Source organism: Lathyrus oleraceus, chromosome 2, assembly GCF_024323335.1.
Source record: "Lathyrus oleraceus cultivar Zhongwan6 chromosome 2, CAAS_Psat_ZW6_1.0, whole genome shotgun sequence".
Lineage (NCBI taxonomy): Eukaryota > Viridiplantae > Streptophyta > Magnoliopsida > Fabales > Fabaceae > Lathyrus > Lathyrus oleraceus.
In genome coordinates this window covers 196,716,889-196,740,306 of record NC_066580.1, presented here as the reverse complement: position 1 = coordinate 196,740,306, position 23,418 = coordinate 196,716,889, and positions in this window count along the sequence as shown.

Sequence of the window (23,418 nt, the reverse complement as noted above, 5' to 3'; positions counted from 1 at the left end):
CAAATTGATTTGGACGTGTAGTTTGGAATGAAATGGCTTGTGCATGGAGTTTTGATGTGTTATGCATAATTGAACCAAAAACTTCTCCTTTTCGAAAATGCCATTTGCCAAATCCAAGCATAAGCATGTGGGTAATGGTTGGAAAGGTCTTGATGTGAGGAACAAATGTTATATTGAGAAAAAACTCAATTGGAGTGTGGAAAATAGTGAATTTTGAGTTTAAAGTGTAAGGTGCAAAACATGCAAAAGTGAAGTTTCCAAATTTGGCCAATGTTCAAGCACATCTATTTTGATGATGAAAGCCTCAAATGGAAAAACCTCCAACATCAAAGTTGTAGATCTTTTCAATACAATCACGATGGACTTAAATTATGCATCATTTGGATTTTTATGAAAGAGTTATGGGCACTTGAAGTTGGATTTTTTTGCCTTTCAATGCATTTGGTCCAAAGTGACCTATAATGTTTTGCATTATCACATGTATTTCCTTTGAGATTATGAAATTTTGTTCAACATAACATTTGAAGTAGACATCTTAAGCTTTCCAATGCATTTATTCCCACCTCAAAATCATAAAAAATTAATGAGTTATGTTCTTGGTAAGTTGACCCAAAATTAGGGTTTCAGTTAAAATGACCTATAATGTTTTGGAATGGATGATGACCTTCCAAGCTTCAAATAAATTTTTGATGAACATTAAAGTTGTTCATATTGTCCTAAAGAACATATTTTATTTTGGAATCAGCTCCATTTGACCAACACATAAAAAGTTAGGTCTCAGTGCATTTCAAAATAGTCAGATGAATTGACTAATCAACTTTCCAAGTCCACAACTCATATCTTGATGAATTGATGATTAAGGACACTCAAATAAGTTCAAATATGCATGAAATGATGAATTAAAGAACTTACCTTGATTGTATTTGACCATGGGCTGAGGTTGCTTCATGAGGAAGGCACACTTGGCACACAGATGAATTAGGGTTTCCTTGAGAAACAAACCTCAAACCCTCTAACTTGTTTTGATCAAAATGATGAATTGAGATACTTGGGAGGCATATTTGATGAATGAGAGCTTTTGGAACCATTACCATGCTTGCTTTCATCTTCTCTTGGTCATATCTTTGCACCGATGGTCTTCTAGAAGCTTTTGACCTTGTGATTGTTCAAACTACAAACAAGAAATGTTAGTGACATATTTTTTTGTGCTTTTTAGTAAATAAAATGAGAAAAGCAATGATATACAATTCAAGCATGCTTGGTGGTATCAAACCACTCACAAGAAGTCTCCACCCAAAGGCAAAGGGAACCAAGATGCTCATGATCCTTAAGGCTTTGCAAATGCAATGTTATGATGCAATGAGGGATCTTAGGGATAAAATTAGGGTCTTACAATATTCATCGGCTTCCCTGCGTAGAGTGTGTGTGAGATGGTGCTGACTGCTGAAATAAACTACTTAAGAGTTATTAGAGAATGAGAATTTAATACTAAAACATAATAAGAATTCGAATCAATTTCCATATGCAGGAGACTTACGGTGTTAAGACGATACCGATCTTGTGAATTTTTCCCAAGTCTCCGCAAACTAATCTCAAATTAGTCAGTATATAGCCTAAAACTTTCAAGAAGATGCATTTTTTTTATTTTTTTATGACTGAAAACAAATAAAACACTAACAAAAACAAGGAAAACAGACGAAACAAATGATTTCCCTTCCCCACACTTAAAATAAGCATTGCCCTCAATGAAAAGGCATTACTAATAAAGTAGAGAGAAGGAAAGAAAAACTCCCTGATCAAGTTGCAAGGGAGTTAGGTGCTTCCAAAGAAAGCTCCTATATGCTGACATCTTCAGTCATTGAACTTTCATGGAATGGCTTCAAGCGCTGCCCATTGACTTTGAAAGTCTTGTTAGTACCTGCACTTTTTATTTCTATTGCACCATAAGGGGAAACATTAGTAATAACAAAAAGGCCAATCCATTTGGGTCGAAGTTTCCCAGCCATAAGCTTAAGGCGGGAGTTAAATAGTAAAACTTGTTGGCCCACAGAAAATACCTTCCTAGAAATCATTTTATCATGGAAGTGCTTAGTTTTCTCTTTATAAATCCTAGAGCTTTCCTAAGCCTCTAGTCTAAGCTCTTTCAGCTGTTGTAATTGGAGTTTTCTTTCAATACCTGCTTGTTGCATCTCCAAATTACAACTTTTCACCGCCCAGTAAGCACGGTGTTCTATCTCAACAAGAAGATGACATGCCTTACCAAAAACAAGTCGATAAGGAGACATCCCAATGGGTGTCTTGAAAGCTGTTCTTTGGGCCCAAAGTGCGTCTTCTAGACGACGGCTCCAGTCCTTCCTGTTTGGTTGCACCATTTTCTCTAAAACATGTTTGATCTCCCTGTTTGAGATCTCAGCTTGCCCATTAGTTTGTGGGTGATATGCAGTAGAGACTCTGTGCATAACTCCATACTTCCGGAGCAAGGCTTCCATGGTGCGGTTACAGAAATGAGTGCCTTGGTCACTTATGATAGCTCGTGGTATTCCAAACCTGCAAAAGATATTAGACCTGACAAAATCTGCAACAACTCTAAAATCATTAGTCCTAGTGGGGATAGCTTCCACCCATTTTGAAACATAATCAACATCAAGCAAAATGTAAAGGAAACCAAATGATACAGGAAAGGGACCCATGAAGTCGATTCCCCATACATCAAATACCTCACAGAAAAGCATAGGTTGCTGAGGCATTTCACTCTTGCGAGTGATGGTTATACCTGCTATCTGGCACTCTTTATAAGTGCGTAAGTCTCATAAGCATCCTTAAAAACAGTTAGCCAATAGACACCTGAATCAAAGACTTTTCTTGCAGTCCTTTGCAGACCAAAGTGTCCGTCGACTTGAGATGCATGAGAAAATTTCAAAATGGATTCAATCTTATAGTCGGGGACACATCTCCTAATTACCTGATCACTACCAATCTTCCAAATATATGGATCATCCCAAACATAATATTTGGCATCACTCTTGATTTTGTAAATTTGTGATCTAGATGCACCTGTAGGAAAAACACCAACAACAAGAAAATTAACAATGTCAGCAAACCAAGGTGTAATCCCATGCAAAAGAAAAAGCTGCTCATCAGGAAAGTCATCCTGAATAGGAAAAGGATCTGCATCTCTCTCTCTCTATCTTGCTCAAGTGGTCAGCCACTAAGTTCTCAACTCCACTTTTGTCTTTAATCTCTACATTAAATTCATGGAGCAACAACATTCGCCGAATCAATCTCGGTTTTGCATCCGGCTTCTTCAACAAGTACTTTAATGTTGCATGGTCAGTAAAAACAACAACCTTGGAACCTAGAAAATGTGATCTGAATTTATCAAGAGCAAAAACAATAGCTAGCAGTTCTTTTTCAGTGGTAGTGTAATTTGACTGTGCAGAATCTAAAGTTCTAGAAGCATAGTAAACAACAAGGGCAGCCCTGTCAACCCTTTGTGCAAGGACAGCCCCAACAACATAATTAGGCGCATCACACATAATCTCAAAAGGGAGGGTCTGTTGGTGTAAGCCCTAGAGGCCAATACTTTTGGTACTTGTATCGAATTATTTATTAATAATAAAAGGCTTTTTTCTTTATTACGTTTGTTTAATAAAGTCCCTAGAATAGCCAGTCCGTTTAATGTATCCAGTGTGACTTGATCATGAGATCACATTAAACATAAGGACACTATTCTTAAAGTATCCGTAGTCGAGCTTTATTGTGAAGTGGGATAACATTAAAGCATAAAGACTATTAGGTATATAGACTGATGATCACATCTCATGGATCATGGATAAGGAGTTATCAAGTCTTAATCATAGGTATGAATATTAAGAGTAATATTTATACTGGATTGACCCGCTATGAGAATACTACATAGAATGTTATGCAAAGTGTCAGAAGTTATTCTCATGGTGATAATGGTGTATACCACCCTTTGACCTGAAACCACTATGGACCCTAGATGTAGAGTCGGGTGCTTTATTGTTGATCAAACGTTGTCCGTAACTGGATAACCATAAAGACAGTTGATGGGTACTCCACGAAGCATGCTGAGGCACATGAGTGACCTAGATGGAATTTTCCCATCCTGCTTAACAGGATAAATGTCTATGGGCCCAATATTGAACTGGACAAGGATGACACGGTCTATGCCTTGTGTTCAATATAGACATAGGGGCAAAAGGGTAATTATACGCATAAATATTATCACAGAAGGATTTGTCAGATCACATGACATTTTCGTGTCTTAAATAGTAGTGATGTGTTGCTAGATACCGCTCACTTTTTGTTATGTTAAATGCATGATTTAATATAATTGCCAATGCCGCGAAAACCTACAGGGTCACACACAAACGACGGATTGATGAGAGATAGAGTAACTAAGGAACACCGTAAGGTACGGTGCACTTAAGTGAATTGTAGAACATCGTAAGGTACGGTGTACTTAAGTAGAATAAAAAATATGGTAAGGTACCACACGCTTAAGTGATTTCGGCATATTATAAAATATGGGCCACTTACACTTAAGTGGGCTTTTAGCTTGAAGCCCACACAAGTGGTTCTATAAATAGAACCCTTGTGCAAAAGCATTCATTGTGGTTGCATTTTCGTTTTCTCTTTCTCTCTCTCTCTCACTCAAAGCCTTCATTCATAGCAGCTAGCACTGAGATTGAAGGGATCCATTCGTGGGGACTGAGTAGAGGCGTTGTCATCATTCAACATTCGTGATCGCTCCGTAGATATGCATCAAAGGTTTCAAACATCACAAGAGGTAACTATTCTATCACTGATCATGCCCATTCGTAATGATCACTAAAGGAGAAAATTTTAATTTCTGCTGCGTTTTGGATCGCCGTTCTCTTTCAGGGTCCAGTCCGGTGGCTGGATTATGGGAGCAGAGGTCAATGCTTTCTTCAAGAAGTCAAACGCTTGTTTGTATTTGTCATGGGTCTGTGACGGTCGTAACAAGTTGGACGTGACGATCGTAACATGCTTGTGACGGTCTTCACATTCACAGAGTCAGAATTCTCGGGGTTTCTGTTTTGTGACCCCGTTCCCGCTGACCGGGCAGCGGACCCCCGGCTAACTCTGCGTAGTGTGAACGATCGCCGAAATTTAATTTGGTTTTAATTAATTAAAATAATTAAAATTAATAATAATAATAATAATGTGTTTATTACTATTTCCTTGTGGTGATCAGTTATGGCCTTAGTTTTCCTTTATTTTGTTTTGGGTTTTTAAATATGACCTGCGTGTCGTGCCTCTCCTTTTAATCTCTTAATGTAACTTCTTTTCTCATCTCAATCCCTCATGTGTAAAACGAGTTTCTTCTGTAATGTAATGTTATGAAGAAAGATAAGAATTCAATATCAAAGGAGGACAATGTTATGAAGAAAGAGAAGAATTCAATATCAAAGGAGGACAACCTTGAAGATCTTGCTTGGAGAAGCTTAGATCGTTATTAGGTTAGCTTAGGTTATCTCATTGGCTTGGGAGAACAATTGCGTTAGGGGCCGTAATTGTTTCATTATGTATGTTGATGCATGTGAATGTATGTTGATGCATGTGAGAGACGATTTATATGATAAATAAGCCGGTGAGATCAGAATAATTGCAATTCCCTCAAATTAAATATTAAGTTTATTCTTTCTAAGTTTTAGCACTCATCAAGACTAGTATCAGATAATGTAGGTTTCACCTACGCGAGGTGCATGTTCTATATTAGTAAGGTGCGATGGGATAATTGTAATATCCAATTGCTAAAACAATGGGTCAAACTTAACTAAACAAATTATAATAAGATTATATATGTTTAAAAGCAAGAGTTGGAAATGATCCATATGATGGATTGGAATAAGGAGTTATTCACCCAACTGAAATTTTCGAGAGTTGTATTAGATACAATTGGAAGGAGTTCCTACCTAAATAACCTAGTTTTGTGTAATCCACCCACGCGGACTTAGAACAAAGTGAAATATGGATCTCGACCCACTAGAAAATCTTCCAACGGGATTTTCCGAATCAAATGATGAGGGTCATTTGTTTTGAGTAAAATAGTGGGAGCATATTTAATTAAAGGCCTAATTAAATATGTTAATGATACTTATATTTTCATTAATTTCATGTAGATTACCATGACAACCAACACCTCTAACAACATTTTGCGATCAATCCTTGACAAGGAAAAATTGTCTTGGACAAATTTTCTGGATTGGCACCGAAACTTGAGGATTGTCCTCAAACATGATAGAAAGTTGTATGTCTTGGAGAAACCTGTTCCTGAAGAGGAACCTCCTAGTTCTGCACCTAAGGCAAAAAGAGATGCTTATAAGAAGCATGTCGATAATGTCAATGAAACTTCTTGTCTCATGCTAGCTACCATGAACTCAGAGTTGCAAAAGCAACATGAGAACATGGCAGCGTTCGATATGATCGAACACCTGAAGATGCTCTATCAAGAGCAAGCAAGGCATGAAAGGTTTGAAGTTTCAAAAGCCCTTTTTCAAGGCAAGTTAGCTGAGGGAGCCCCTGTAGGTCCCCATGTGCTCAAGATGATTGGGTATGTGGAAAACCTTGAAAGGTTGGGTTTTCCCCTCGGAAAGGAACTTGCGACTGATTTGATCTTGCAATCGTTTCCAGATAGATTCAGTCAGTTTGTCCTAAATTTCAATATGAATGATATGGAAAAATCTCGTCCTGAACTACTAGCCATGTTAAGAACAGCTGAGCAGAATCTGAAGACAAAAGGGAAGTCCATTCTGATGATCGGAAATGGAAAGAGACAGAACAAAAGGCCCACCAAGAAGGGTGATAATGGGAAAGGCAAGGAAGTTGCCACACCCAGACCCATTGTTGCTGCTTTGAAGCCTTATGGAGGCATAGCAAAGGCAGGCACCTGCTTGCATTGGGGTAAGACCGGACACTGGAAGAGAAACTGCCCAAAGTATTTGGAAGATACGAAGAATGGAGTAGAGACTTCAACTTCAGGTATTTTTGTTATTGAAATAAATGTATCTACTTCTGTATCATGGGTATTAGATACTTTAAGCGGTTCTCACATTTGTACAAATGTGCAGGGGCTAAAAAGAAGTAGAGATTTGGCAAAAGGTGAAGTTGACCTACGAGTTGGCAATGGAGCAAAGGTTGTTGCCTTAGTCGTAGGAACTTATGTATTGACTTTACCTAGTGGTTTAATAATTCAGTTAGAGAACTGTTATTATGTACCTGCAATTAGCAGGAATATTATTTCCATTTCTTGTTTGGACAAGTTTGGTTTTTCATTTATATTAAAGAACAATTGTTGCTCAATTTATTTGAATGATATATTCTATGCTACTGCACAAATGAGCAATGGACTATATGTCCTTGATCTCGAAATGCCTATTTATAACATTAATACTAAAAGGATGAAACCTAACAAGTTGGATCCAACTTACCTTTGGCATTGTCGATTAGGCCACATAAATGAGAAACGCATTTCCAAACTCCATAAAGATGGACTCTTGGACTCTTTTGATTATGAATCATATGAGACATGCAGATCTTGTTTAAGTGGAAAGATGACAATGTCTTCATTCACAAGAAAAGGTGAAAGAGCGAATGATCTTTTGGGCCTCATACATACTGATGTATGTGGACCACTGAAGATACCAGCCAGAGGAGGTTTTCAGTACTTCATCACACTTACTGATGATTTCAGTAGATATGGTTATGTGTATTTAATGAAACACAAATCGGAGTCCTTTGAAAAGTTCAAGGAATTCAAGAATGAAGTACAAAACCAACTAGGTAAGAATATTAAAACTCTTCGATCAGATCGAGGTGGTGAGTATTTAAGCCTAGAGTTTGATGACCATCTGAAAGAGTGTGGGATCCTATCCCAACTAACTCCTCCTGGAACACCCCAATGGAATGGTGTATCTGAGAGAAGAAATCGAACCCTGTTAGACATGGTCCGATCCATGATGTGTCACGTCGATATTTCAAACTCCTTTTGGGGAAATGCACTATTAACAGCAGCTTACACACTTAACCGTGTTCCATCCAAAAAGGTTGAGAAGACACCATATGAGATATGGAGTGGTAAGAAACCACATATGTCTTACATGAAGATTTGGGGTTGCAAAGTTTATGTGAAACGACAAATTTCAACTAAGCTTGAGCCCAAATCTGACAAATGCTTATTTGTGGGGTATCCTAAAGAAACAAGAGGGTACTACTTCTACAATCCTTCTGAGGGAAAAGTGTTTGTCGCTCGAACTGGAGTTTTCCTAGAAAAGGATTTTATTTCCAAAGGAATCAGTGGGAGGAAAGTAGAGCTTGAAGAAATTCAAGAATCACAAAGCATTGATACACCTATGGAGGAATTAGAGCAGGAAACATAAGTAGTTGTTGAAGAGCAACCTGCTCAAGTAGAACAAGAACAGCGTAGGTCAGGCAGGATACGTCACCTACCCGAGAGATATGGATATCTCATAACTGATCAAGGTGATGTATTACTCATGGATTAAGATGAGCATGTGACCTACCAATAGGCCATAACTGGTCCTGAGTCTAAGAAGTGGCTAGAAGCCATGAAATCTGAAATGGATTCCATGTACACAAACCAGGTTTGGACCTTGGTAGAGCCTCTTGTAGGAGTTAACCCTATAGGATGCAAGTGGGTCTTCAAAAAGAAGACTGGCGTGGATGGTAAGGTACATACCTATAAGGAAAGACTGGTTGCAAAAGGATATAAACAAATTCATGGGGTTGACTATGATGAAACCTTTTCACCAGTTGCAATTCTTAAGTCTGTTCAGATTTTACTTGCTATCGCTGCATATCATGATTATGAAATATGGCAGATGGATGTCAAAACTGCTTTCCTTAATGGGAATCTTCTTGAGGGTGTGTACATGACACAACCTGAAGGATTTGACATACCAGAAGAAGCCCAAAAGATATGTAAGTTACAAACATCAATCTATGGATTGAAGCAAGCTTCCAGAAGCTGGAATCTTAGTTTTGATGAAACAGTAAAACAATATGGATTCATCAAGAACAAAGATGAGCCTTGTGTCTACAAGAAGGTTAGTGGGAGCATGATCGTTTTCCTGGTATTATATGTAGATGACATATCACTCATTGGAAACGATATCCCTACCCTACAACAAGTAAAGTCTTGGTTGGGGAAATGATTTTCTATGAAAGGACCTAGGTGAAGCAGCCTATATATGAGGAATCAGAATATCCTTAAGTATTTGAGAAGGACTAAGGACTCATTCTTGATATATGGAGGTCAGGAAGAGCTGGCTGTAATTGGATAGACCGATGCTAGCTTCCAAACAGATAAGGATGACTTTAGATCACAATCTGGTTATGTGTTTTGCTTAATCGGTGGCGCTGTGAGCTGGAAAAGTTCAAAGCAAGATACAGTTGTTGATTCTAGAATCGAGGCCGAGTATATTGTTGCCTCAAGTGCAGCAAAGGAAGTTGTTTGGATCAAAAGTTCATTAGTGAACTTGGCATAGTTCCTAGCGTTATGGATCCCATTGGTCTCTATTGGGATAACAATGGTGCTATCACATAAGCTAAGGAGCCTAGATCTCGCCAACGATCCAAACACATACTTAGGCGTTATCATCTCATTCGAGAGATAATAGATAGAGGAGATGTGAAAATATGCAGAGTACCTACACTTGACAATATTGCTGACCCATGCCTCGTGCGCAGCAGAAGCATGATAGCCATACTAGATCTATGGGTATTAAGGGTATGCCTGATTGACTCTAGCGCTAGGGGGAGATTGTTGGTGTAAGCCCTAGAGGCCAATGCTTTTGGTACTTGTATCGAATTATTTATTAATAATAAAAGGCTTTTTCTTTATTATGTTTGTTTAATAAAGTCCCTAGAATAGTCAGTCCGTTTAATGTATCAAGTGTGACTTGATCATGAGATCACATTAAACATAAGGACACTATCCTTAAAGTATCCTAGTCGAGCTTTATTATGAAGTGGGATAACATTAAAGCATAAAGACTATTATGTATATAGACTGATGATCACATCTCATGGATCATGGATAAGGAGTTATCAAGTCTTAAACATAGCTATGAATATTAAGAGTAATATTTATACTGGATTGACTCGCTATGAGAATACTATATAGAATGTTATGCAAAGTGTCATAAGTTATTCTCATGGTGATAATGGTTTATACCACCCTTCGACCTGAAACCACTATGGACCCTAGATGTAGAGTCGAGTGCTTTATTGTTGATCAAACGTTGTCCGTAACTGGATAACCATAAAGACAGTTGATGGGTACTCCACGAAGCATGCTGAGGGACATGAGTGACCTAGATGGAATTTTCCCATCCTGCATAACAGGATAAATGTCTATGGGCCCAATATTGAACTGGACAAGGATGACACGGTATATGCCTTGTATTCAATATAGGCATAAGGGCAAAAGGGTAATTATACGCATAAGTATTATCATAGAAGGATTTGTCAGATCACATGACATTTTCGTGTCTTGGGTAGCAGTGATGTGTTGCTAGATACCGCTCACTGTTTATTATGTTAAATTCATGATTTAATATAATTGTCAATGCCGCGAAAAACTACAAGGTCACACACAAAGGACGGATTGATTTGAGATAGAGTAACTAAGGAACACCATAAGGTACGGTGCACTTAAGTGAATTGTAGAACATCGTAAGGTACGGTGTACTTAAGTAGAATACGAAATATGGTAAGGTACCACAGCTTAAGTGATTTTGGCATATTATAAAATATGGGCCACTTACACTTAACTGGGTTTTTTAACTTGAAGCCCACACAAGTGGTTCTATAAATAGAACCTATGTGCAGAAGCATTCATTGCAGTTGCATTTTTGTTTTCTCTTTCTCTCTCTCTCTCTCACTCAAAGCCTTCATTCATAGAAGCTAGCATTGAGATTAAAGGAATCCGTTTGTGTGGATTGAGTAGAGGCGTTGTCATCGTTCAACGTTCGTGATCGCTCCGTAGATCTGTATCAAAGGTTTCAAACGTCACAAGAGGTAACTATTCTATCACTGATCATTCCCATTCGTAAGGATCACTAAAGGAGAAAATTTTAATTTCCGTTGCGTTTTGGATCGTCATTCTCCTTCAGGGTCCAGTCTGGTGGCTGGATTATGGGAGCGGAGGTCAATGCTTTCTTCAAGAAGTCGAACGCTTGTTTGCATTTGTCATCAAAGTTGAAAGTGACATCATTCTTCAACAAGTTTGACAGGGGAAGAGCTACCTTGCTGAAATCCTTGATGAAACGCCTGTAAAAACCTGCATGACCAAGAAAAGAACGAATCTCGCGAACGCAAGAAAGGTAAGGTAGTGTAGAAATCACATCTATTTTAGCAGGTTCAACAGAAATTCCTTTTTCTGAAATTATGTGACCCAATACAATTCCCTGATCAACCATAAAGTGGTATTTTTCATAATTTAAAACGAGATCAGTTTCGATGCATCTTTCTAAAATCAAGCTTAAACTGCTCAAGCATGCATCAAAAGAGGAACCATAGACAGCGAAATCGTCCATAAAGACTTCCATGCAATTTTCAATGAAATCAGAAAAAAATGCTAATCATGCATCGCTAGAAAGTGCCAGGAGCATTGCAAAGACCAAAAGGCATCTTCCTGTAAGCAAAAGTACCGAAGGGACAAGTAAAAGTGGTTTTCTCTTAATCTTCCGGTGCAATATGAATCTGAAAGTAACCTGAAAAACCATCAAGAAAATAGTAATGTGATTTACCAACAAGTCGTTCAAGCATTTGGTCAATGAACGGTAAAGGAAAGTGATCCTTTCTCGTAGCCTGGTTCAATCTCCTGTAATCAACACAAACTCTCCAGCTTTTCTAAACTCTAGTGGGAACAAGTTCATTCTTTTCATTTTTTACCACTGTGAGTCCTGATTTCTTAGGTACAACCTGAACTGGGCTTACCCATTTACTGTCAGAGATAGGATAAATGACACCTACTTGCAAGAGTTTGGTTACCTCCTTCTTCATAACATCAAGAATCAAAGGATTGAGCCTCCTTTGGGGCTGCCTTATTGTTTTCGCTCCGTCCTCAAGTAATATCCTGTGCATGCACATCGACGGACTAATACCTGGGAGGTCGGCTAATGTCCACCCGCTTGTTTCTCAAAAACGTAGTACGGCAACAATTTTAACTCGGAAATCGTTCTCACAAGGATTCTTGATTATTATTATCCAAAGGTAAATCGAATTAAGGGGCGGGGTTATTTGGTTTGGTGTTCGATTAATAAAAAATGATTCTTAAAAGCAATTCTTGAAATAAGTTGTTATAAAATAAGTGATTATGAAATAATTCAATCTACCGATTCAGTTCCTACTATCATCGATTAATATAATTTTAATACCCTAAGCAGACTGTCTATTCCTATTTGGATACAAACTCAATGACAAGTGTGGTGAAGTTTGTGAGATGTATGATCCTATTATCCAAACTAAGAAAACGGGATAAGTTTTCATGGATTAAGCAAACATGATTGATCAGACACAAAAACGAGTTAAGCAAACGTGACGTGCCTATGTTAGGATCATACAATCAACCAAATTGAATCAATATATTTCATACAATCGAATTAAGCATACAAGAACATAACATATCATTGAAAGGAATTAAACTAAAATTAACATTATAATAATCTCAAGTTTGAACCTGAATTACGGTAGATCGAATCAGAGGGATTAGTTCTCTATGGAATTTGTACAAGCTTTCAAATTTTAGTGAATAGTGATTCCCTGTACTGTTTTCGGCTGCTTAGCTTATAGGAAAAGTAGAATAAACCTAATTTGGTCAAAACATAACCCAGACCCAAACTAAATAACCCAACACAAAATATAAATCTAGTGTTAAAGGCTTCAACGGATTTTCCAACCATGCTACATTCCTAATTAGCTTCTGACTTCTTCACGAAAGTCGTATCTCTTTCTCTTAGCTTTCCAACAACTGGTATCACACCTCAATCCGATACTCCTAGCTCCAATTATGAATTTATTCGTGCAGACTGATAATGCTGAAAATAAACTGCGAAAAACAAATAAGTGTAAAAATAAGATAAATTATAAAAATACATTAAAATGGAAAAATAACCAAACTAAAACATGGAAATTCATAAGTATAAATATAGAAGAATATGCATCAAAATGCACTGATCATACATCTTCCACTACGCCAGTCGGGCGTGTATTGCTCTTGTTCGCCAGTTGGATGATCAAACATGTATGCTGCAAAGGACCAAGAATAAGGTTATTATAAATAGAAGTAGGCATAACATTAATGCTCGCTCCCAAATCAAGCATGCAATTCTCGAATTTACTATCCCCAATGGTACAAGGGACAGTAAAAGTTCCCGTATCCTTCTGCTTTTGTGGCAAAAGCTGAGTGATGGCTGAAACATTTTTCTCGCCTGTAACTTTTTCAGATGAAGGTCTGGGCTAAATAAAAGAAGAAATATTTCTTCCCAAGTTAACTCTCTCACTTCCTTTAAGTCTCCTCTTATTTGTACACAAATCCTTCAAAAACTTTGCATACTTAGGAACCTGTTTAATTACATAAAGAAGTGGAATATTTACCGCAACTTTTCTAAAAACATCAAATATCTCTCTTTCCTTGTCTCCCTCCTCAATTCTTTTATTTTTCAGAACTCTATGTGGGAAGGGGACTGGTGGCACATACTCCTTTTCTTTAATTTTTTCAGATGAAACAGGTTCAGATGGAGTAGGTTCAGGTTGAGATGTTACCTCAATAATTTTTTTATTTTTTTCAGAGGCTGTTTCTGTAACCTTTTCAGATCTCAATGAAATCACACTCACATTAGCATTAGAATCCTTTAGGTTGACAACTATTTGGGCTGGAAGTTGGTTCGACCCTTGGGCTTGCATGTTATTTATTTGAGTAGCAAGTTGTCCTATTTGTGTGTTCAAGGTCTGAATGCTAGAATCGGTCCTTTGTTGGAATTGGAGATTATTGGCGGCCATTTGTTTGACAAGATCTTTTAAGGATGGTCCGGAAGGTGCAGGGGCCGCCACTTGAGATGTGTTATGTTGTGGGTTTCCATATCGAAGGTTGGGATGGTTCCTCCAATTGGGATGGTATTTGTTGGTGGACATGTCAGGAGTATTATTGTACCTGTTTTGATTGTAAAGGTTGACTGCATAAGCTTGAGGCAGCTCATTAATGGGCTCGTCTCCCATAATAGGACAAGTATCGGTCGGGTGCTCATGAGAAGTACAAATACCACACACTGTTGTTGTTTGAGGTTTTGCTAATGCCAGCTATTTGACTAAGGCAGTGAGCTCATCAATTCTGGTCTCTAAAGCTTTGTTGGAAGAAACCTGAATTTGATTCACGCCTTTGCTTTGCACATAATTGTCTTTGGTAATGAACTGTTGGGAATTAAGGGGCATATTTTCGATAAGGGCTTTGGCAGCAGCTGGAGTCTTATCAACAAGTGCTCCCCCACTAACAACATCAAGAATGTTCCTATCCGCCGGTATCATACCCTCATAAAAGTACTGGATGAGTAGTTGCTCGGTGATCTGGTGCTGAGGGCAACTAGATACCAAGTGTTTGAATCTCTCCCAATACTCGGTCAATGACTCATTACTCTGTCTAATACCACAAATCTCCTTTCTTATCGAGGTAACTCTGGAGGCAGGAAAATATCTCTCTAAGAACACTTTTTTCAGGGCATTCCAGGTTGCAATTGAATTTGGCTCGAGATAATATATCCAATCCTTTGTTGCACCCTGCAATGAAAAAGGAAAAGCTCGAAGTTTGATATGGTCTTCAGTTATTCCTTCAGGCCTCAACGGTGTAGAGCATACAACCTGGAATTCTTTGAGATGCTTATGTGGATCCTCACCTACAAGACCATTAAAATTTGGCAACAAGTGTAGCAAACCAGATTTTAGTTCAAAAGGAGTGTCAGCTTTAGGATATTCAATACACGGGCCATTATAATTCACATCAGGGACAGCTAACTGCCTTAAAGTTCGTTGGTCAGCCATAGTCAAAAACAAACACAATAAAGGAAAACGATTAAAATAAACTCAGAAAAATAAACTAACACCGAAGTCAATCTAATGAATTAAAATTAGAATTTTGAGATTTTTTTTTGGATTTTTGCGACTCTATGAAAACAGTAAAAAATTCATTAAAAATAGAAAAAAGGGTTTTTTTGGCGATTTGAGGCTGGAGTCCCATAACTACTTTGTAGTATGGGATAAAAGATCGGGTGAATTTTCTACTCCTAATAGACAGAATAGATTTTCGATCGGACTCACTTTTTCCAAAAACCGAATTTTTCGACTCTAGACGCGAATTGGCCAAAACCGAGAGGAACTTATGGCCTAAACACAAGAACGCTAAACCTAAGACTCTAACATTGATTAATAATCACAATAATCCCCGACAACGGCGCCAATTTGATTCGCTGTCGCGTGCGGGTCAAAACGAGTGTTTTTCAAAAATGTAGTACAGCGACAATTTTAACTCGGATATCGTTCTCACAAGGATTATTGATTATTATTATCCAAAGGTAAATCATATTAGAGGGGTGGGGTTGTTTGGTTTGGTGTTCGATTAAGAAAAAGTGATTATCAAAAGCAATTCTCGAAATAAGTTGTTATGAAATAAGTGATTATGAAATAATTCAATCTACCGATTCAGTTCCTACTATCATCGATTAATATAATTTTACTACCCTAAGTGGATTGTCTATTCCTATTTGGGTACAAACTCAATGACAAGCGCGGTGAAGTTTGTGAGATGTATGATCCTATTGTCTGAATTAAGCAAACGGGATAAGTTTTCATGGATTAAGCAAACATGATTGATCAGACACAAAAATGAATTAAGCAAATGTGACGTGCCTATGTTAGGATCATACAATCAACCAAAAGAATCAATATATTTCATGCAATCGAATTAAGCATACAAGAACACAAAATATCATTGAAAGGAATTAAACTAAAATTAACATTATAATAATCTCAAGTTTTGGAACCTAAATTACGGCAGATCGAATCAGAGGGATTAGTTCTCCATGGAATTCGTACAAGCTTTCAAATTTTTATGAATAGTGATTCCCTGTACTGTTTTCGGCTGCTTAGGTTATAGGAAAAGTAGAATAAACCTAATTTGGTCAAAACATAACCTAGGCCTAAACTAAATAACCCAACACAAAATATAAATCTAGTGCTGAAGGCTTCAATGGATTTTTCAACCATGCTACATTCCTAATTAGCTTATGACTTCTTCACGAAAGTTTTATCTCTTTCTCTTAGCTTTCCAACGACAGGTAGCACACCTCGATCCGATACTCCTAGCTCTAATTATGAATTTATTCGTGCAGACTGCTAATGCTGAAAATTAACTGCGAAAAACAAATAAGTGTAAAAATAAGATAAATTATAAAAACACATTAAAATGGAAAAATAACCAAACTAAAACAGTGAAATGCATAAGTATAAATATAGAGTAATGTGCATCAAAATGCACTGATCAGACATCTTCCACTAGGCTAGTCGGGCGTGCATTGCTCCTGTTCGCCAGTTGGACGATCAAACCTGTATGCTGCAAAGGACCAAGATTAAGGTTATTATAAATAGAAGTAGGCATAATTAATGCCCTCTCCCAAATCAAGCATGCAATTCTAGAATTTACTATCCCCGATGGTACAAGGGACAATAAAAGTTCTCGGATCCTTCTGCTTTTGTGGCAAGAGCTGAGTGATGGCTGAAACATTTTTCTCGCCTGTAACTTTTTCAGATGAAGGCTTGGGATGAATAAAAGCAGAAATATTTCTGCCCAAGTTAACTCTCTCACTTCCTTTAATCCTCCTCTTATTTGTAAACAAATTCTTCAAAAACTTTGCATACTCAGGAACCTGTTTAATTACATAAAGAAGCGGAATATTTACCGCAACTTTTCTAAAAACGTCCAATATCTCTCTTTCCTTGTCTCCCTCCTCAATTCTTTTATTTTTCAGAACTCTATCTGGGAAGGGGACTGGTGGCACATACTCCTTTTCTTTAATTTTTTCTGATGAAACAGGTTCAGATGGAGTAGGTTCAGGTTCAGATGTTACCTCAATAGTTTTTTTATTTTTTTCAGGGGTTGTTTCTGTAACCTTTCCAGATCTCAAAGAAATCGCACTCACATTAGCATTAGAATCCTTTGGGTTGATAACTGTTTGGGCTGGAAGCTGGTTCGACCCTTGGGCTTGCATGTTATTTATTTGAGTAGCAAGTTGCCCCATTTGTGTGTTCAAGGTTTGAATGCTAGAATCGGTCCTTTGTTGGAATTGGAGATTGTTGGCAGCCACTTGAGATGTGTTCTGTTGTGGGTTTCCATATCAAAGGTTGGGATGGTATTTGTTTGTGGACATGTCAGGAGTATTATTGTAACTGTTTTGATTGTAAAGGTTGACTGCATAAGCTTGAGGCAGCTCAGTAATGGGCTCGTCTCTTAGAATAGGACAAGTATCGGTCGGGTGCTCATGAGAAGTACAAATACCACACACTTTTGCTGTTTGAGGTTTTGCTACTGCCAGCTGTTTGACTAAGGCAGTGAGCTCATCAATTTTGGTCTCTAAAGCTTTGTTGGAAGAAACCTGAATTTGATTCACGCCTTTGCTTTGCACATAATTATCTCTAGTGAACTGTTTGGAATTAAGGGACATATTTTCGATAAGTGATTTGGCAGCAGCTGGAGTCTTATCAACAAGTGCTCCACCACTAGCAGCATCAAGAATGTTCCTATCCATCGGTGTCAAACCCTCATAAAAGTCCTGGATGAGTAGTTGCTCGGTGATCTGGTGCTGAGGACAGCTGGATACCAAGTGTTTGAATCTCTCCCAATACTCGTTCAATGACTCATTACTTTGTCTAATACCACAAATCTCATTTCTTATCGAGGCAGCTCTGGAGGCAGGAAAATATCTCTCTAAGAACACTTTTTTCAAGGCATTCCAGCTTGCAATTGAATTTGGCTCGAGATAATATATCTAATCCTTTGCTGAACCCTGCAATGAAAAAGGAAAAGCTCGAAGTTTGATGTGAACTTCAGTAATCCCTTCAGGCTTCAATGGTGTAGAACACACCACCTGGAATTCTTTCAAATGTTTGTGCGGATCCTCACCTGCAAGACCACTAAACTTGGGCAACAAGTGTATTAAACATGATTTTAATTCAAAAGGAACAACAACAACTTCATATTCAATACACAAGTTGTAACACCCCGAATAAAATAAGAGAATTATTTAAATTAAGTTAATAATATATTTATTAATTTAATTAAATAAATTGAATTATTGGATTATTATTATTATTATTATTTGGAATAATAATTATTGGAAAATATATAAGTTGGAATAAGGAAAAAGGGTTTTCAGTATTGGTAAAGAGTTTTCACGTGAAACAGAGAAGCGGCTGAAAGGTGAAAAGTGGAGAAAGGGCGAAGAGGAAGAGCTAGAGAGCAAAGGTTGAAGAACGGAAAACTTGAAGCTTAGAGATTGCCGGATTATCTCAGGTAAGGGGGGTTTATCGTCGTTTAATGGGTATTATAGATTAACATGTAGTGGGTAGTGATAAACCGTTGATTTGACCCTAATCGGGATTGTTGAATGCTGAAAAATTGTGTTGGATAAGTTGTGCTAAAACTGTAATTGAGTCTGTATTTGAGTGTATTGTGATTTCCCGAACGTATAGCTTTTTACGGAAATTGAATCGGAGGTCCGGAAGTCCTCCAACGGCGGAAAATGCGGAGAACTCTGCATTCTGCCTTGTGTTAGCGCAGGAACTGCTGTTTTGTCTGCGTTAACCGGTTAACTCAGGGCGTTAACCGGTTAACACTGTTATATTTTGTGGAAATGTGCTGTTTTTCCTGCGTTAACCGGTTAACCCAGGGCGTTAACCGGTTAACACTGTTGCGTTTTGCCAGAAAGTGTGTTTTGTCCTGCGTTAACCGGTTAACCCAGGGCGTTAACCGGTTAACACTGTTGGAAAGTTGAAAAATTGATATTTTTAATGTTGTGAACCTAATTGGTGATTGGCCTATTATAGTTAATTGTGATGAGTAATTTTGTTGGATTGATGTTATGAAGTGTTGATACAAGTATGTTGCTGAGTTGTTCCGTGTACGGAAAGTTGTTGAAAATACTGAGTTGTAGGCTTGGTGAGCCAAAGTTGATTATAAGTTGATGTTGTTGAAATTATTGTTGTATTGCTATTATTATCATGTTGTCGACAGTTTAAAGTCGTGTATGCCATGTACATTCATATGCATTAAGTCGGAGCTTTGCTCACACCACGTTGGCCTGGATTGGCAAATTTTAAGTTGAAAGTTGAAGGCTTATGCCTTGATGCCCAATAAAATGGCAATGATTTTAAGTTGGGAGTTTTACTCCGAATGGTACCACATGCATGACGAGTCGAGTCTCATTAGAGTTGCATTTTGTTGGCTTGTTGTATGGATATTTAATTTAATTGAGGAGTGGAATTGTGTTGATATTAAGTATGATGTTTGAGTTGATGTGCCGTTACTGGATGTATGTTACGATTAGGGTGATGAAATGTGTGAATTTACTTAGCATTACATGATGATTTATAATGCTTATTATATCGATTGAGGAACTCACCCTTACAACTATTTTTCAGGTAACGAACAAATGAGTTGAGTGGAAGCTAATGCTTGGAGTCTAGTGTAGTCTCCTAAGTGGGTCATGCTCTGATAGATGTAACATCGGGACGGGATGTTTTAATTGTTTTATTGTTGGTTGTTGAACCTTTTTACCTGTAATATGTTATATGTTTTGAATGGTTAGTTGATTTCTATCCGCTGCGAATTATGCAAGAAAATGTTATTTTGATTAAATAAAGAGCATGACAGTTATTATGGTGTGAAGTAGTTGTGTGACACCCTTGGTGCATTATTACTCTGATATATATTTGTTGTTTTTATTAAATAGTTGGGGTATTTTAGAAGGGTGTTACATTAGTGGTATCAGAGCAGGTCGGTCTGTCCGGCCAGTTGTCGTGTCGTTACTGTCTAACAATTGTGTATTGTTACCAATCTAACTTTAAGTTGTGTTGTAGCGATAAGTTGAAATGGCTGGAAGGAATGACGCTGCGATGGCTGCCGCAATGCAAGCGATGGCACAAGCTGTGCAGAACTTGCCAAATGCTGGTGGAGATGCTGGATCACGTAGCTTGGCGACTTTTCAAAGAGAGAATCCGCCGGTGTTTAAAGGGAAGCATGATCCAGATGCAGCCTTGGGATGGTTGAAAGAGATTGAGAGAATCTTCCGTGTTATGGATTGCACTCCAGCTCAGAAGGTTCGGTATGGTACTCACATGCTAGCAGTCGAAGCTGATGACTGGTGGCTAGAGACTCACGAGAGGTTGACCGTGGCAGGTGAAGTCATTACTTGGGATGTATTCCGTAGGGAATTCATGAGGAAGTATTATCCGGAAGATGTCCGTGGTAAGAAGGAAATTGAGTTCCTTGAGCTGAAGCAAGGAAACATGTCTGTCACTGATTATGCTGCGAAATTTGTGGAGCTGTCCAAATTTTATCCTCATTACACTGGTGCTGGTGCTGAATTTTCAAAGTGCATCAAGTTTGAAAATGGACTGCGCTCTGAAATTAAGAAGGCTGTTGGGTATCAGAAGATACGCATTTTTACTGAATTGGTTGATAGCTGCAGGATATTTGAGGAAGACAATGATGCTCATTACAAGATTGTCAGTGACCGCAGGGGCAAGCAACATCAAAATCGTGGCAAGCCGTATGATGCCCCAGTGGGAAAAGGGAAACAAGGAGCTGCTCCGGCTCAGAGGACCAGTAGGGGAGGTGCTCCTGCTGGTATAGTTTGCTTCAAATGTGGTCAGGCTGGTCATAAGAGTAATGTATGCACTGCTGAAGTAAAGAGATGTTTTCGTTGTGGTAAGACTGGTCATGCAATAGCTGATTGCAAGCACAAGGAAATGATTTGTTTTAATTGTGGCGAAGAAGGGCATATTGGAAGTCAGTGTCAGAAGCCAAAGAAATCTCAGACGGGGAAGGTGTTCGCATTGACCGGAACTCAAACCTCCAGTGAGGACAGACTTATCCGAGGTACGTGTTATATTAATGGCTTCCCTCTTGTAGCTATTATTGACACAGGTGCGACTCATTCCTTTATATCCTTGGATTGTGCTGTGAAACTTAAGTTAGAGATATCTGAGATGTTTGGTAGTATGGTAATTGATACTCCTGCGAAGGGTTCAGTGACTACTACTTCGGTTTGTTTAAATTGTCCTTTGAGTATTTTTGGTAGAGACTTTGGGATGGACCTAGTGTGTCTTCCACTAGTGCAAATTGATGTTATTCTGGGTATGAACTGGTTGGTGTTTAACCGAGTTTCTATCAACTGTTTTGATAAGACGGTGGTCTTTCCTGAGATTGAGGAGGGAAAGAGTTTGTTTCTATCAGCAAGGCAAGTGAATGAGGAAGTAGCTGATGGGGCAGAGTTGTTTATGCTGTTAGCGACTTTGGAGGCTAAAGATAAACTGGTGATTGGCGATCTAGTCGTGGTGTGTGATTTTCCTGATGTGTTTCCGGAAGAGGTGAATGAATTGCCGCCAGAGCGTGAAGTTGAGTTCTCGATTGATTTGGTACCTGGTACTAGGCCGATATCGATGGCTCCGTACCGTATGTCTGCTGTTGAGTTAACTGAATTGAAGAGTCAGTTGGAAGATCTGTTGGATAAGAAATTTATTCGTCCGAGTGTGTCACCGTGGGGTGCACCAGTGCTATTGGTTAAGAAGAAAGAAGGTACTATGAGGTTGTGTGTGGACTACAGGCAACTGAATAAAGTGACGATCAAGAATCGGTATCCTTTGCCGAGGATTGATGATTTGATGGATCAGTTGGTTGGTGGAAGTGTGTTCAGCAAAATAGATTTGAGATCTGGGTATCATCAGATCCGTGTGAAAACAGAGGATATTCAGAAGACTGCTTTCGGAACAAGGTATGGACATTATGAGTATTCTGTAATGCCTTTTGGTGTGACTAATGCGCCTGGAGTATTTATGGAGTATATGAATAGGATTTTCCATCCGTACCTAGACAAGTTTGTTGTGGTGTTTATTGATGATATTTTGGTGTACTCGAAATCTGAAGAAGAGCATGCTGAGCATTTGAGAGTGGTTTTAGAAGTTCTACGAGAAAAGAAGTTATTTGCTAAATTGTCCAAGTGTGAATTTTGGTTAGGAGAGGTAAGTTTTCTTGGTCATGTGATTTCAAGAGGTGGTGTTGCTGTTGATCCATCTAAGATAGAAGCGGTATCTAAGTGGGAAGCTCCGAAGTCTGTTGCTGAGATTCGAAGTTTCCTTGGTTTGGCTGGTTATTATAGGAAGTTCATTGAGGGATTTTCTAAGTTGGCGTTACCATTGACGATGTTGACTAGGAAGGGGCAAGCGTTTGTTTGGGACTCAAAATGTGAAGAAGGTTTCCGAGAGTTAAAGAGAAGGTTAACTACTGCTCCTATTCTGATATTACCGAGTTCGTCGGAATCATTTGAAGTTTACTGTGATGCTTCATTATTGGGTTTGGGTGGCGTGTTGATGCAGAATAAGCAGGTTATAGCTTATGCTTCAAGACAGCTGAGGGTTCATGAGAGGAACTATCCGACGCACGATTTAGAGTTGGCGGTTGTGGTGTCTGTTCTGAAGTTATGGAGGCATTACTTGTACGGGTCAAGATTTGAGGTTTTCAGTGACCATAAAAGTTTAAAGTATTTGTTTGATCAGAAAGAGCTGAATATGAGACAGAGAAGATGGTTAGAGTTTCTGAAGGATTATGACTTTGGTTTGAATTACCATCCGGGTAAAGCAAACGTAGTGGCTGATGCATTGAGTCGGAAATCATTACATATGTCTATGCTAATGGTTAAGGAATTGGATTTAATTGAGCAGTTTAGAGACTTGAGTTTGGTGTGTGAGAGTACTCATAATAGTGTTAAATTGGGAATGTTGAAGTTAACAAGTGGTATTCTGGATGAGATCAGAGAGGGTCAGAAATCCGATATGCTTTTGGTTGATAAGTTGACTCTAGTGAATCAAGGTCAAGGTGGGGAATTCAGAGTTGATGAGAATGGTGTTTTGAAATTTAGTAATCGGGTGTGCATTCTGAATGTTACCGAACTTAAGAAGAGTATTCTTGAAGAAGGACATCGTAGTGGGTTGAGTATTCATCCTGGAGCTACGAAGATGTATCATGATTTGAAAAAGTTATTTTGGTGGCCGGGAATGAAAAGAGAAATTGCGAGTTTTGTTTAT